This window comes from Monodelphis domestica, chromosome 8 (assembly GCF_027887165.1).
Source record: "Monodelphis domestica isolate mMonDom1 chromosome 8, mMonDom1.pri, whole genome shotgun sequence".
In the NCBI taxonomy this organism is placed as follows: Eukaryota; Metazoa; Chordata; class Mammalia; order Didelphimorphia; family Didelphidae; genus Monodelphis; species Monodelphis domestica.
Window position 1 is genome coordinate 211,102,453 of NC_077234.1, and position 15,844 is coordinate 211,118,296.

The 15,844-nt window shown below is 38.5% G+C and overlaps 1 protein-coding gene across 1 annotated transcript in view; it reads left to right on the plus strand.

The window, feature by feature from the left end:
* Positions 1 to 7,570: 7,570 nt before the first annotated feature.
* The window catches only part of PLCXD1 (phosphatidylinositol specific phospholipase C X domain containing 1), a 37,428-nt gene continuing 29,154 nt past the window's right edge, over positions 7,571 to 15,844 (plus strand). Inside the window, exon 1 of the mRNA XM_001365413.4 lies at positions 7,571 to 7,814. The gene's annotated coding sequence lies outside the window, so the exon portion shown is untranslated. The remainder of the gene's footprint in view (positions 7,815 to 15,844) is intronic.

Consider the following 15,844-nt stretch of genomic DNA (forward strand, 5'->3'; position numbering starts at 1 on the left):
CCCCTATATGAGAGAGACTCAGACAAGCAAGATAGCTTTGCATGTTTGTTATATATTTAAGAAGAAAAACAAGTTTTCCATAAAAACTTTTCAGTTTTGTATCGATTTTTAAAAAGTCTTTAATATGATTTGGGGAGGACGTGCCAACCCCCAAAGTCTCGGGTGTACATGGGATCTGGAATTTCCCAGTGAGAGAGATGTTCTTTGGGGGGGTAAGGTGTCATTGTGGCCTCCAAGAATACTTTGTCAAATTTTATATACCATTAAACTAGACCAGAAGTACTAGAGATAGATTGACAGAGTCTCGAAATAGTAGAACTATAAGAAATAAGGGAAGGAGAGATGATAGGATAAATATAGGGTCAATAAAACAGGTAAGGCTCCTTTCCCCTAGCCCCAAAAAGCAGTGGAGTAGTGGATAGAGCATTCAATAGGAAGACCTGACTATACAAATCCTACTCCATTTACTAACTGTGTGACCCAGGGCAAGTCATCTAACCTCTTTATCTTCAATTTGTCAGATGCAGGATTTGAACTTATCCATGACATTACTAATCAGATAAAGTTTCAACTAATTAGATTTGACCCAGTGTTCTAGGCTGTCAACTTTTTGGTTACTGACTCCCCTTAACTCTGACATCTGAAAATATAACAAGCAGCCCAACTCTATCTTTTTCCAAATTACCAAAAAAAAAAAAAGTTAAACTACATAGAACACTGATTCCCTTGACACTTTACCTCAAAGTCAAGATCAGACGATCTTCTCTTTGAATCTTACCCTTTTTGTTTTTCTTCAGTCATTTTTTCAGCTGCATTTGACTGTAATTCCATTTGGGGATTTCTTGGCAGAAATACCTGAGTGGTTTACCATTTCCTCCTCCAGGTCATTTTACAGATGAGGTAATGGAGGCAAAGAGAGTTAAGTGACTTGTCCAGAGTCACCTAGCTAGTAAGTGTCTGAGGCCAGAGTCAAACTCAGGAAGATGAGTCCTCTTAACTCCAGGCCTGAAACTATCCACTGAACCACCTAACTGCCTCTTACCTTTTACAGTGCTGAATCTACTTACATGGATTCTCATCTGCCTATGATGTCTTTTTCACATGAATGAGAGACTTTATAAAATGTTCTGCTAAGATCAAAGTGGATTTCATTTATAACATTCTTCTCACCTACAAGTTTAATAACCCTGTCAGAAAAGGAAAAGATGTTAGTCTTGGGAGGATCTATTCTTGATGAAGTGATGTTGGCTTTGTGATCTTTGAATCTTTCTAGATGGTCACTAATCATCACTTTAATTGCATGGTCCAGAGTTCTTTTAGGAAGTGAAGTCAATCTTATTGGCCTTTAGTTTGTGGATTTTATTCTTTTCCCCCTTCTTTAAAAAAAAATGGGTGCCTTTGTCCTTCTTCAGCCCTGTGGCACCTCTTCCATTCTCCACAACCTTTTAAAGATTACTGATAGTGGCTCAGCAATCCTTTTAGTATCCCGAAATACACCTTGGCTGGGCCTGGTGATTGGTAGTAACAACTGTAAGACAAAAGGGCAAGAACTAGGCAAACAAGGTTAAGTGACTTGAGCAGGATCACACAGCTTGGAAGTATCTGAGGACAGATTTGAAAACCAGGTCCTCTGGACTCCAAGCCATGGCATTCTATCCACTGTGCCACCTACCAGCTACATCTTCTTAATATATACTGTTACTTGCTCTCCTACTTTAAATTATCCTGTTCTTTTTTTAATTAGTTTTACTCTTTAGGCAGCTTGTGGTACAGTGGAGAACACCAGACCTAGAGTTGGGAAGTCCAAATCTGCCTTTAGACACTTACTAGCCTTGTGACACTGGGCAAGTCATAAAACTTCTGTTTGTCTCAATTTCTTCTGTAAAATGGGAATAATAATAGATGGGAAGATATTAGATCTGGTGAAGTTTTGACCATTATAGCCATCCTAATGGAGGAGACCAAGGACATGGACATCTTGGCCCTGGACATATTGGCTAGAGCCAGTTCTATTTACAGGAAAAAGTGGAACTCACATTCTCAATCTTAATTATCCCAATTTTAGAAGATGCTCTGGGACAAGGAATGCAAGGGCATTCCTAGGACTGTCTTTGGGCTCATCCAGCAAAGGCAGTGTTTCTAGTTAATATTAGAAATCAAATTATACAGATTAAGAATATTTTTTGTCATTACTTTAGCTTGTCTTTTAAGCATGTCAAAGTGATAGAGAACTAACCTCAGTGTCTGGAAGACACTATTCAAGTTCTGCCTCTGACATTTTGGCTCTGTAACCAGGGGCAAGCTGCTTATTTCTTGGGGTTCTAGACAACTCTCTTAAAGCACAAGATGCAGAGGAAGAGCCAACTTCCAGTGGTAGAGGGCATTTTCTTGTCCAGGAATTTCTTAAATTAATGTAGTTGCAGACTCAGTCTTTTTCTCTTTTCCTATTCTTGAGGGAGAACAACTTGTACTTTGAGCTTGGGTAGGGTGGCAGACTCCAGGTAAGGGCCTGGAGTCAGGAAGACTTATAATCTTCCTAAATTCAAATCCAGCCTCAGACACTAGTTGTGTGTCCCTGGGCAAGTCACTTAACCCTATTTGCCTCAGTTTCCTCATCTGTAAAATAAGCTAGAAAAGGAAATGGCAAAAACCACTCCAGTGTCTGCCAAGAAATCTCTAAAATAAGGTTGGCATGGGTCCGAGGGTTTCCCTCTGGACACCCCAAACTCCAGGAGTGTTTCAGGTCAAAAAGGATGTAGCAAATTCCTTTCTGATCCCTGAGAGAAACATCTCCCTTAGATCCTCAGTTGTCATAGATATGCACCTCCCTCTTCCACCCCATGAGCACTGGGTGATACCTAATCTAATCATCCATTGAAATCCAGGGATCATCCCTTGTGTCTTCAGGACACAAACCATCGCCCGACATTCCTTATGCCCTCCCAATCCTAACAAATCACCCCATTCCTGATTCACCCCATTCCCTGCTCTGGTCATGTAGACCCTGTTGTAGAGAGGCTATAAATATCCCAAACCCCCGCCTCCTCTGGGAGGCTGTATTCCACCCACTCTGGCCCCCTCAGCCATTCCATTTGATTTACATTCATGTCAATAAATCTCTTTTTATTATCAAGCTCACTTTTGGAGTCTGTCATTTCTGACAAGGGTACCTGTCCAGTTCTATGGCTGTACTTCACAGCTCTCCCACAACAACTTGAAGAGTTGAAAAGGTCTGAAAAGGCCCCCTGAACAATAGCAAAACAATTACTTGTGCCCATGGTTTACCCTAGAGGCAATTGGGGGTGGGGGTGGGTACGGAGATGAGGCTGAGATGTGAGGTGAAGAATGAATGAATGGGTCCATGCTTAGGGCTTGGTACCTACAACATTCTACAGACTGATCTTGTGTAGTCACCAGTCTGGGTAAACTTAACTCATATATATTTATTTATTGATCCATTCATTGATTTAACAAATATTTATTGATAGCTCCTGATTTACAAAGAACTTTATAAGCTGCTTTCTTCAGGACAATTCTATGAAGGCTTATAATTGGGAGGGAACTGGGGAGATTTGAGTTAACATTTGCACTACAGCAGCTTGGACTATGGGGAGCAACTTTATAGAGTAAGGGACCAAAGGTGGTTTAGGTTAATTTTGCCCCTGGGAAAGATCTGGGACCTGGCTGCAAGCCCTGTGGGCAAGGAGGAGACAGGTCAGAAGTCCACACCAAGACTGGAGCATTTTAAGGCCTCTTAGAACTCCCTTGGAATTTGCTTTTAACTTCCTTGTTAGGGGCTTTTCCCTGCTTATATCTTTTTGAGGAACTGCTTTTTAACTGCTTTGGGGACTGCTTTTACCTGACAATGTTTAAATGGCTTGTTTATCACTCCAACTTCGAGTGACCCATCACATCTGACCCAGACAATTATTATGCCATTTTACAGATGACCCTAGTATAGTATTTAGAACATTTATGGTATTCGATAGCGGTTTCTTGAACTGAATATAATTCACTGAGGAAACTGAAACTCAGACCCCTGATTTTTGAATAATTATGGAGAATGAAAGAGAGAGATCATAGGATCGGGGAAAGAAAATATCCTCCTTTTTAGTTTTTATTTTATAAAGGACAAGAATAAAGTCTGTTAAACTGGGGGGATGCGCTTGATTTTGCCTGTTAGTGTTCTAGAATAGATTAGTGAAGATACGGTTAGTGAAATCTAAAAAAGAAAATGGTAATCACTCAAAGCCAACATAAGAACAGGTATACAACTGGATTGTCTGGCCAATACATTGCTTGCAATTGCATTCAGGAAGACCTAAGTTCAAATTCAGTTTCAGATACTAACGAGGTGTGCAGCAATAGACAAGGCATTTAAAGTTTATTTGCCTCAGTTTCCTCATTTATAAAATCAGTAAAATAATAATGGCATCTAGTTCCCAGGCTTGCTGAGAGGATAAAATGAGATAAGTGTGAAGTGTTTTGTCAATTTTAAAGCACTATACAAATACTGGTTACTAAGAACAAATCATCCCATATTAACCTTGTTCCCTTATTGCAAGATTAATAAAAAGTTTTGGATATAGTTTACCTAGATTTCAACAGAGCCTGATAAAGTGTTGCATGGCATGAAAATGTCACATGATGTTTTTGTGAATAAGATAAAGAAATAGGGTAATACATTAAGAGATTTGGAATTGATTAGAGGGCCAGGCTCAAAGTAGTTAAAGTTTCTGTGTAGAAACTCTACAGAGGTAGAATTAAAAGAACTTGGCATTGAATGTGGGGAGCAAAGAGGTGGGAAAAGTCGAAGATGACCCTGAAATTTGGACCATGGGTAACTTGAACTGGTAGTAAAATTGGGAAGGTAAAAGGAGGAACTGCGTTGTAGAGTGTGAAGTGACAGGGTGATTTCATCAAATGGAACTATTTAAGTTTGACAGAAATCATATACGACTCTTACAAAATGTGCAGGGAGGTGGCACAGTGAATAGAGCAGTGGTCCTGGAGTCAGGAAGTCCTGTGTTCAAATATGACCTCAGAAACCTACAAGTTGTGTAATCTTGGGCAAGTCATTTAATCCTGTTTGGCTCAGTATTCTCATTCATAAAATAAGCTGAAAAAGGAAATAGAAAACGATAGTAATATAGAAATAGAAAATCCCAAATGGTGGTCATGAAGAGTTGGAAACAACTGAAATGACTGAAAAACAACAAAAACGAAATGATCCCATGTAGATAGGTTTTTAAAAGATGGAAAGAAAGGTACCACATACACAAAAAATTCTCAATAACAGCACTTTTTGTATTGCCAAAGGAAAGAAGTATTTATTAAGCACCTATTATGTGCTTGGACCAGTACTTTACAAATATTATCTCATTTAATCCTCACAACAACCCTTAGAAGTAGGGTTCTCTCCATTTTGTAGTTGAAGAAACTGAGGCAGACAGCACTTAAGTGATTTGCCCAGAGTCACAGAGCTATCAGGATTTAAACCCAGGTCATCCTGATTCCAGGCTCAGTACTCTATTGGGACAGGGTAAACATATTGTGGCATATGAATGTGGTTGGAACAGTATTATGTTGAACTGTATGAACTTGATGCAGGGTGAAATAACCAGAACCAGAAGAACATTATACACAGTATCTGAAATTTTGTGGGATGATCAAAAACTTTGCTATTAACTGCAATACAATGATCCAGGATAATCCTGAGAGATTTAAGAAAAACCTCCATCTCCAGAGAAAGAACTGTTGGAGTAGAAATGCAGATGAAAACATATGATTTATCACTTGTTTATTTGGGTATAGGATTTGGGGTTTTGGTTTTATGATTGTTTCCTTACAAAAATGAATAAGATGGAAATAGGTTTTGAGTGATAATACATGTACAACCCAGTGGAATTGCTTGTTAACTCTGGGAGGGGAGAAAGAAGAGAAGTAGACAACAAGAATCATGTAACTTTGGAAAACCTATGTGTAAATTTGTTATTGGAATAAAATAAAGATAAAAAAATTTTTTGAAAGAATAGCATTATATTAAAAGAAATGACTACAGGTATCCCTTTCCCATTGCAATTTTCCCCATTACAGTTTCAACTTTTGTGGGTCAGCATAAGACATAAAATGAACATTTTGGGGAAGTTTTGCAGACGCCACAGACAACCTGCAAAGGCCAACAGATGACAGAAAAAGTTTAGAAATTCAGAAATGCATAAAATTAATGTATAGCATATCAACATTTTACCTTTTAATACCATAAATATACACAATTTCTTTTACTGTAAACACTATTAAAGAAAACATCCAGACTTCTCTGATACAAAGAGAGGGTCAAAACTTTTAATCTGGATTTTTCAGATCTCAGGGACATCGTGCCCCTAACCCTCTCAGTGTGGGCAGGATACCTGTATATACTAAGTTTTCTAGAGAAACTGGGGAAGACGTCTGTGATACAGAATAAAGTAAGCAGATGTGTATGATAGCTACAATGATACAAAAGAAAAGAACTGTAAAAGGTTTCAGAACCCTGATTAATGCAGTGACTAATCATGACTTCAGAAGACTGAAGCATGCCTCCCTTCTCTGGCCGAGAGTGGTAGAGGATAGGTATGGAATGAGGCATGCATTTTCAGATGCTAAAATGCATCGAATTGTTTTGCTTAATACCACTTACCTATTACACAAGGGAAGAGGTGGTGGTGGTATTGGGGGAATGACAGTAATGTCAAAAGATCATCAATAATACATTTTTTGGGGAAACCAAACAAAAATGAAACAGACCCGATTTCCTTCTCTCCAGTTGCTGATTATTTTATAATAAATTTCATGCCAGATAACAACATACTAAAGCCACACCGAGTAGATGTAGGTCTTCAGCAGTGGAAATAGATCTGAGGAATGGACAAACACAGTAAAATGAAAATGATTAATGCACAGTAAATCACGTATTGGGCACCTGGCTGGAATGATGAGAAAAAGTATAGTATAAAGGAAAGGCTATATGCTTTAGAGATAAAAGACCTGGATTTGAGCCCTAAATACATCATTTTCCCCTTCTCGGTTTTTCTTGTGGAAAAATGGGCTTTAGACTGGATGCCCGCTAAGGTCCCTTACCTTGGATTCCTAAGGGTCTAAGGAGTATTTTTTTTTTTGCTACCCTTCCCTGCTATAAGTTCTATGAAGGCTCTACCAACCTATTATTTCTTTTCCTCCTAGAAACCTGAGAACAAAAAGTTGTATTTTATTTACTCCCCTAGAGTCTTTGAAGTTTCCGCACAAAGAAAGTAATAGAGCAATTCCAGACGAGATTTGCTCAGTAATTAAAAGTCTTTTGAGTCCCAGCCAGCACCACCTCCCCAGCTGCTTCATTGGCTTCACGTCCAGATGTCACAACGATGAAGAGCCAGGGTTCTGGGAGGACATGTTTGACCAGGTAAATCACAAGTCCCAAAGATGAAAGGTGGCTATATTTGTTCTCCTGGCTTGAGTTCTCTAAACTTTGGCTGCACAAAGGTTTATGCTGCTTTCGACTTTCAGGGAGCCTGGAACCGACAGCTTCTGGCAGGCTGGCTCCTCCTTCCCCCTCATACTTGGAGAGGGAGTTGGTGTTGTGGATGTTGGCCAATCAGCGACTGAGACAGGCTGAAGGCATGTTTGCTTTTAGGAAGTGCCGTCCAGAAATATGGCTTTGGGTTGTCTATGGGCAGGGTAAAAGGAGGAAGAGAACGAGGCACCAACGCTGCTATGGAGAATCTTCTTCTCCCTTAAAGAACTGAGGGGCTAATGCTGAGGACTCAATGCCCTGGGAGGTAAGTGCCAAATTAAAGTTTTAAGTGTTGAGTTTTCCCCTATTTTAAACTCAGATCTCAGAACTACCAGGATATCTAAGAAAGGACTGTTTTGCACATGGATTGAAGCGTAGTATGTAAAAGATCGTGTATTCATGGAGGTGGAGGAAGACAAAAGAGAAGAGAGAGGGGGAAGAGGAAACTTTATCTGCTTTTTCTAGAACAGTAGTTTCCAGAGTGGGGTCTGTTAAAATGCTCCTCCCCTTTCCAACTATTATATCTGTATGCGGCTGGAGGGTCTTCATGTATCAGAAGGACAAATTGAAGGCAGAAGCTGATATGAGAAACCAGCTGCTTCCTATTGTCAGAAATTGAAGAGATTCACAAAATACATAAAGGAATGCTTCTCACTCAGGTTGTTTTTGCTTTGGAAAATGTCATTATTTTCATAAAAGATGGTATGTTAACCAGAAATAGACATTGCTATTTTAAGATGAGCTGATACTTTTTAATAGTTAAGATGGCAAACATCAGCAGATATAATCCATATAAACAAAATCCCTTTAGGGCTCTCAATAATTTTTTTTTCAAACTTTCGGTTTTAGTAAGACCAAAGGGCAAAGGCTAGGGAAATGGATCATGTGACTTGCCCAGGGGATTACACAGTGGGAAGTGTCTGAGACCAAATTTGGACCCAGATCCTCCCATCTCCTGGCCTGATGCTCCATCCGCTGTGCCACCTAGCTATCCCTGCTGTCAATAATTTTTGAGTGTGAAGGGTTGGTTCTTGAGACCCGAAAGTTTGAAAATCACTACAATATTGTCCCTTGTTCTATTGGAAAGAAAGCTATTCCTTGGTCATCAGTAGGGATCGCCTGCCTAAACTTAGGTACCACATCAAAGCTTTAAAGGTAAATTACTCCCATCCTCTCATTTTACAGATGAGGCAACTTGGCTTTACCCAAGATAACCCATGTAGTGTATGGCAGAGCTAAGTCTCAGGTCCTTTCAGGTCACTTTCAAATCACTCCTCTTGATCCCCCTTGTAAAATGAGAGAGATAGATTAATTAAATAATCTCAATGGATCCTTTCATCTACAAATCCAATGGTCTGGTGATTTATCTGGAGCTGGTGGGTGGTCAGCAGTTCATCTAAACATAGATATGCATACTGGAACAGAGAGGATATTAGAACATGCTAAGTGCTTTGGTTAGAGTCATGAAGATCTGAGTTTGAATCCAGTCTTTGACACTTGCTAGTTGTGTGACCCTAGGCAAGTCACTGTTAATTGTCAGCCTCAGTTTTCTCATCTGTAAGATAAATATAATAAATAGCACCTATCATACAGGATTGTTGTAAGGATCTTACAAGATAATATATGTGAAGTGCTTTGCAAACCTTAAAATACTATGTAAATGTCATCTGTTTATATAACTATTATTATATATTCCTCTGAGAGAATATTATCATCACTAAAAGCAACATGGATTTATTTTGTGGAACTTGGCAATGGGCTAAGAACAAGAATCGTTTGTTTTATCAGTTTAAAAAAGAGGCTAAAGAAAACATAGGACAATGCATTAATTTCTCAGAGCTGCTATTTTTTTTTTTTAAACCCTTACCTTCTGTCTTGGAGTCAATACTGTGTATTGGCTCCAAGGCAGAAGAGTGGTAAGGGCTAGGCAATGGGGGTCAAGTGACTTGCCCAGGGTCACACAGCTGGGAAGTGGCTGAGGCCAGATTTGAACCTAGGACCTCCCATCCCTGGGCCTGACTCTCATTCCACTGAGCTACCCAGCTGCCCCCAGAACTGCTATTTTAATGGTACTTGTAAAGATTAAAATTAATATCCAATACTCCAAGTATTATATTTAATAATATTTATTAAATATTTATCTTGAAGTATAAGGAAGTAAGGCTAGCAAAAAACCAAGAGCCACTCCAATCTCCTTAACCATGGATCTGCGTGGGCAGAAACAGAAATTTATACAAACAGGAAAAGGAAAAAGGGATTTAGTCTCTAGGGTTCAAGATTCTAAATCAATACATTTTCCCCTGTGATCCTCTGGGAGACCAGTCACCCCAGTGGATCTTGAAAACATAACTAACATAACTTGAACTAGAGGTATGTACAAATATTACAGTTTTTAAGGGGAAATTACAATAATTTGGGGATAAGAGGAAAATAAAAGAGAAAAAGGAATAAAACCAATAATAGATACATTGACAAAAAGCCAATTAGGGGGCAATCCCTTTTGGCATAAGAGTGTACATTCAAAACAAAAGCGTTTCAACTCCTCAAAGTTCAAATTTGCCATATCTCAAAGTTCACTCTGGATCTTCTGGTACAGCATGTGGTATCTGCAGGCATCTTCACGGTGCCTTCCAGATTCTAGGAGGTAGTCCCTTGTTCTAAATTTGGCTCAAATTAAGTCAAAGTTCACAACAATAACATAATCCCCTGAGGAAAATAATAATACAGTACTTCATGGCTGTGGGGTAACCTATACATTGCATATTAACTGATTGTACATTGACAGTCAGCAATAAATATTTATTAACCACCTACATTGTGTTAGGAGCAGTTAGGTGGCATAATAGATAGAGTGTGCTGTCTAAAGTCAGGAAGACTCATCCTTCCTGAGTTCAAATTTGGCCTCAGATACTAGTTGGACGATCCTGGGTGAGCCACTTAACCTTGTTTGCTTCAATTTCCTCATTTGTAAAACGAGTTGTCTCCACCTTCTTAGGAATTGACAAACCACTCTGGTCTCCTTGCCAAGAAAACCATAGACGGGTCATGAGCAGTCAGACACAACCAAAATAACTGCCCAACACATATTGTGTGAAATGCTGAAGGTACAAAGAGGCAAAAGATGGTCCCTGCTAGCTCACAGCATAGTGTGTTTGTGTGTATATGTGTGTTCATAGTATTGTTTGCTTAATTACATGTACTGAAATGTATCTTATTCCTTTGGAAAGAGGAATAAATAAGGGGCTGAATTAACTTGTCTGTGTTCAATGATATTCTTTGAAAGGTAGAGGATGTTGAGTATAGACCATGTTATTGGGTATATATCAGAGTCTCTATGCTTTTTGAAGAGCCATATATTAACTTTGACTGACGTTTACTTGATGTAATTTAAATTTTTTTTCTCAATATTTGAGCATTTGTTTTTGTTCCATTTTGCTCTGGCAAATACCTTCAATGATGTTCTTCTTAGATGACTCCTTGGGATGCAGAGGTGACCCTGGGTTCTCACATACTATGCTAGGAAAGCACCAAATCCAGAGTATCCTTCCAAACTAGAAAGGCTTTGAGTGTGTGTCTGGGCACGACTTTATGTCTGTTGTACATGGACCAGCATCGTTAAGTTTAAAGGACTTTATCATCACAGGGCTGTCTACGAGGTATAGATTTATTGTTTTACATCCAGAGACACTAAAAAACCCTATCTACTAAAGTAGAAGGTATAGTGATGATAACAGACAGTGTGATATGAAACACTGTATAAGTTGGAAAATCTTGAACCCCAGGTCTGTGTTCCCCAGAATCTGTTTTAATATTTCCCAGCATCCTTTCCCCTTTGTTTATGTGCCTCTTTATGTAATTTATATATAACTTTCTGTGGCTCCTCCCTCCCTCCCTCCCTCTTCTCTCTCTCTCTCTCTCTCTCTCTCTCTCTCTCTCTCTCTCTCTCTCTCTCTCTCTCTCTCTCTCTCTCTCTCTCCTCGAGATGAAGGTTGAGTCAGGCAAGTTTTACTCTAGCTTTTTTATTTCAAGTGGTTATTAAAATCTTATAAATATAATAATTGAGTTATTGTATATTAATTTGAATTCTCACAACACAGAGCATTGGACTTGGTATCGTTGGATTTAGGCTCTTGAATCTTGTCCTTGGCTATTCCTAATTTCTGACTTTCTCTTTTCTTTCTTTTCAACTTCTACCTTCCATTTTAGAATCAATACTGTGCATTGGTTCCAAGGCAGAAAAGTGGTAAGGGCTAGGCAATGGGGGTTAAGTGACTTGCCCAGGGTCACATAGCTAGGAAGTATCTGAAATCAGATTTGAATCCAGGACCTCCCAACTCTAGGCCTGGCTCTCAATCCACTGAACCACCTTGCAACTCCAAACTGCAGACTTTCAGTATTTTTGGCATCATTTCTTATTTTACTTTAGACATTAAGATCTCTCTGAGATGGAAATTCAAGAGTATTCCTAGCTAATTGTACCTCCTTCATGTTGACTCCTGCATTTCCTGGTATTGCTCTCTCTTCTGTGTCTTGGAAGGGTGTATTGCTCTTGCCTTGTTTGCCTGAATTATACTCTCCTTTTAGCCTAGAGGAAATGAAGTTGGATCTGATCTCTCTTCTTACCCCAAGCAAGGCATCTCTGGCATCCACTATGCTGATAGCAGGTTCTGTATCTTTTTTTCAACTTCTTTCTGATTCTTACACTCTGCTCACAGAGCTGCCACCTTAACTCATGCCTTCATCCCTTCTTATCTTGACTATTGCAATGGCAGCCTAATGGTAGACCTCCCTGCCTCCAATATCTCTCTAGGCCCACACACTCCCCAGCTGTCAAAGCAATATTCCTCAAACACATATCTGACTATGTTCCTTTCTCATGAAGGAGGCACTGTTACCAAATTATCGCTTTTTCAGAGATAAAGGAACTATAGCTGAGAGGATGAATGACTTGACAGTATCACTCAACAAGTATCAGAAGAAGAATTCAAACTCATACGTTTTGATCCTGCCTCTTTGTTCACCCAGTCATCTTCTGCGTAAAATATTTCAGTAGCCTCCTAATTGGCCTCTTTGCCTCTTTCCTACTCTTTCTACTCTTTCCATTCTGTCCTTTATGTAGTTTCTAAGTGATCTTTTTAAAGCTACATCTGAACATGTCCCTCTCCTGCCCAGTAGACTCCAATGATTTCCTATTATTTCTTTTGGAGTCTATTCAGTAGAAGAGATTTCCTGCTATTTTTATGGGCTGCTAGGTAGTATGGTGGATAGAATGCTGGGCCATCTTCCTGAATTCAGATCTGGCCTCAGACACTGAATAGCTGTGTGACCTTGGGCAAGGCATGTAACCTAGTTTGTCTCTGTTTCTTCCTCTGTAAAATGACCTGGAGAAGGAAATGACCATGTTAGAAAATCCCAAATAAGATCGCAGAGAGTTGAATATAGCTGAACAACAATAAAAATTATTTCTACAAAACATAAATTCCTCCTTAGTTTTTAAAACCCTTCACAACCTTGTCCCAATCTCTTTCCAGCCTCATTTGCATGTTACTTTCCTTCCCACTGATATATAAGTATTGAAGGATTTGTTGATAGATCTTACTGATTATTATTATATATTATTATATGATATCTATTATTTAAGAATATTATATATTATTATATGATATTATATACATTATTATATATATATAAATTATACTTATTAACACACATTTTAAGAACTGGTCTCTATCGTGTATGTTCATGCACAAGCTCAGCATTCTAGATTCTCATTGAGCCTAAAAATAAAGTTTTCTGAAGATTTCAATAGTTTCCAAATATGTCTGAGAAATGAAGATGCAACTGGGATTTACATTTCCAGGATACATTTGAATATTTATGGCAGGCTAATGGAAAGAAAGAACGTTTACATGTCAATAGATATCTGAAGGAGAACAACTATATCAGACCAAGTTGTACATCAATCAACAAATCTAGACCAGAGATAGCCAGGAATTTTCTGTTTACAAATGGGTATCTTAAAATTGAGCCAGAATTTTTTTATCCCTAACATATTAATCAACCTGAGTTAAGTCTTGGGTAAATTTCATACTATTGGCAAAGTCGCAGCCAGCTTCAGGATTTTCCTTACAAACAAAATAACTGAGCTGGTTTCAGTTAGAAAAGAAATTAAGAACGTCTTCAATATCACATTCTATTATCCAATGAAATTGGCCTTTTTGTTACCACTTCTATGCTTTTGCACTGGCCGTACCTAATGCCTGGAAAGCACTGCTGGCTTACCTCTGTCTCATAGGATCTCACTTTCTTCAAAATATAACTCAAACAATACCTTCTAATAAAGCCTTTCTTGATCACCCCAAAGGCTAATGTCTTTCCCCCACATACTTTGTATTTCTTTTATTTTTATAATTATCCTATTCTGTATATACTCATAGGGCAAGTTAGGTGGTAGTGTGGATAGAGCACCAGGGCTGAGATCAAATCCAGCCTCAAACATCTATTAGCTATGTGACCTTGGGTGAATCACTTATTCCTGCTGACCTCAGTTTCCTCATCTATAAAATGAACTGGAGAAGGAAATGGCAAACTCTAGGATCTTTGCCAAGAAAACCTCAAATGGGGTCCTGAAGTGTTGGACATAAGTGAAAAGTTACTGAACAAAAATACTACTTATGTTGGTGTTCGTTATCTTCCCCAGTAGAAGATTGGATCTTTCCGAGTAGGAATCCTTTCATTCTTTACCTTTGTTTCAGGTGCTTAGTACTGTACCTAGCATATAGCAGGATCTTAATTGCTTGCTGATTGGTTGGTGAGCTTTCTATTTGCCAGAGGATCATAAGAATGTGGGTTTTTTTTCCCTTTTTATTGAAATCTTTTGCCTTTTTGGTACCTTCATTGACAAATATGTTCTTCCTTCCCTACAAGAAAACCATTTCTATTTTAAACCTTCTTATTCATTTTAAGATCTTAGAATCTTAGTCTTAGAATTAAGTCTTAGAATCACTACTGTGTATTGGTTCCAAGGCAGAAGAGTAGTATGGGCTAAGCAAAGGTTTTGGTGACTTGACCAGGATCACACAGAAAGGATGTGTATGAGAACAGATTTGAACCTATGAGTTCTCATCTCTAGATTTCAATCCACTGAACCACTTAGCTGCCCCCAAGCCATTTCTTTTTTAAAAAGAGGGGGGGAAAGTTAACAAAAGTAGCCAACTTTATCAATCTTGTGTGACAATTATATACACCTGAATGACAATTATTGTCCCTGTTTCTTTCTGTTCCTACTTCCTACACACAGAAGTATACATACAAATGCAAAAGAAGGGAGGGAAGTACATCTTCTCATCTCATTCTAGGATGGAACTTTTGATTCAGATTTTGTTGTTTATTTGTTTAAAGAACTGGGATATGTTACAAGTGAAAGCAGAGGTATGCAAGGGCCAAATGACCCATAAGAGCCAGTTGTTGAATTTTCATTGTGAACATTTACTCCTTAGAGATGGGCAAATCCTATAAATCCAAACTTCCTTTATTTTATTTTATTGTTTATCTAGACTAAAGCAGTCAAACTCATGTGACCTGAATAAAATGAAAATTAATTTGGAAAATATCTGACAAAATAAATAAAAATACAGTAGATCATAAGATAATGCTATGGGTATGATTTTTTTAAGCCTATATGCAACTGGCAGAGTTCTTTCTATATGAGTTTTACATCGTTGACCTAGACTTAAGGAAATGACTGAGAAAATGTGAATAAAACAGGTACAACTTTATACAACATATGCTAGGATTCTGCTTTTCATTCATTCATTTATTTTATTTTTATTTATTTTTTAAAATTAATTTATTTAGTCAATTTAGAACATTATTTCTTGGTTACAAGAATCATATTCTTTCCCTCTCGCCCCTCCCCCCCCATTCCCACAGCCGACACACAATTCCACTGGGTATTACATGTGTCCTTGATCAGAACCTATTTCTATGTTGTTGGTGTTTGCACTAGGATGTTCATTTAGAGTCTACATCCCCAGCAGTATCCCCTCGACCTATGTAATCAAGCAGTTGTTTTTCTTCTGTGTTTCTACTCCCACAGTTTTTCCTCTGAATGTGGATAGTGTTCTTTCTTCATAGATCCCTCCGGGTTGTTCAGGATCATGAAGTCCATTACATTCGATTGTACCACAGTGTATCAGTCTCTGTGTACAATGTTTTCCTGGTTCTGCTCCTCTCACTCTGCATCACTTCCTGGAGGTTGTTCCAGTCTCTGTGGAATTCCTCCACTTTATTATT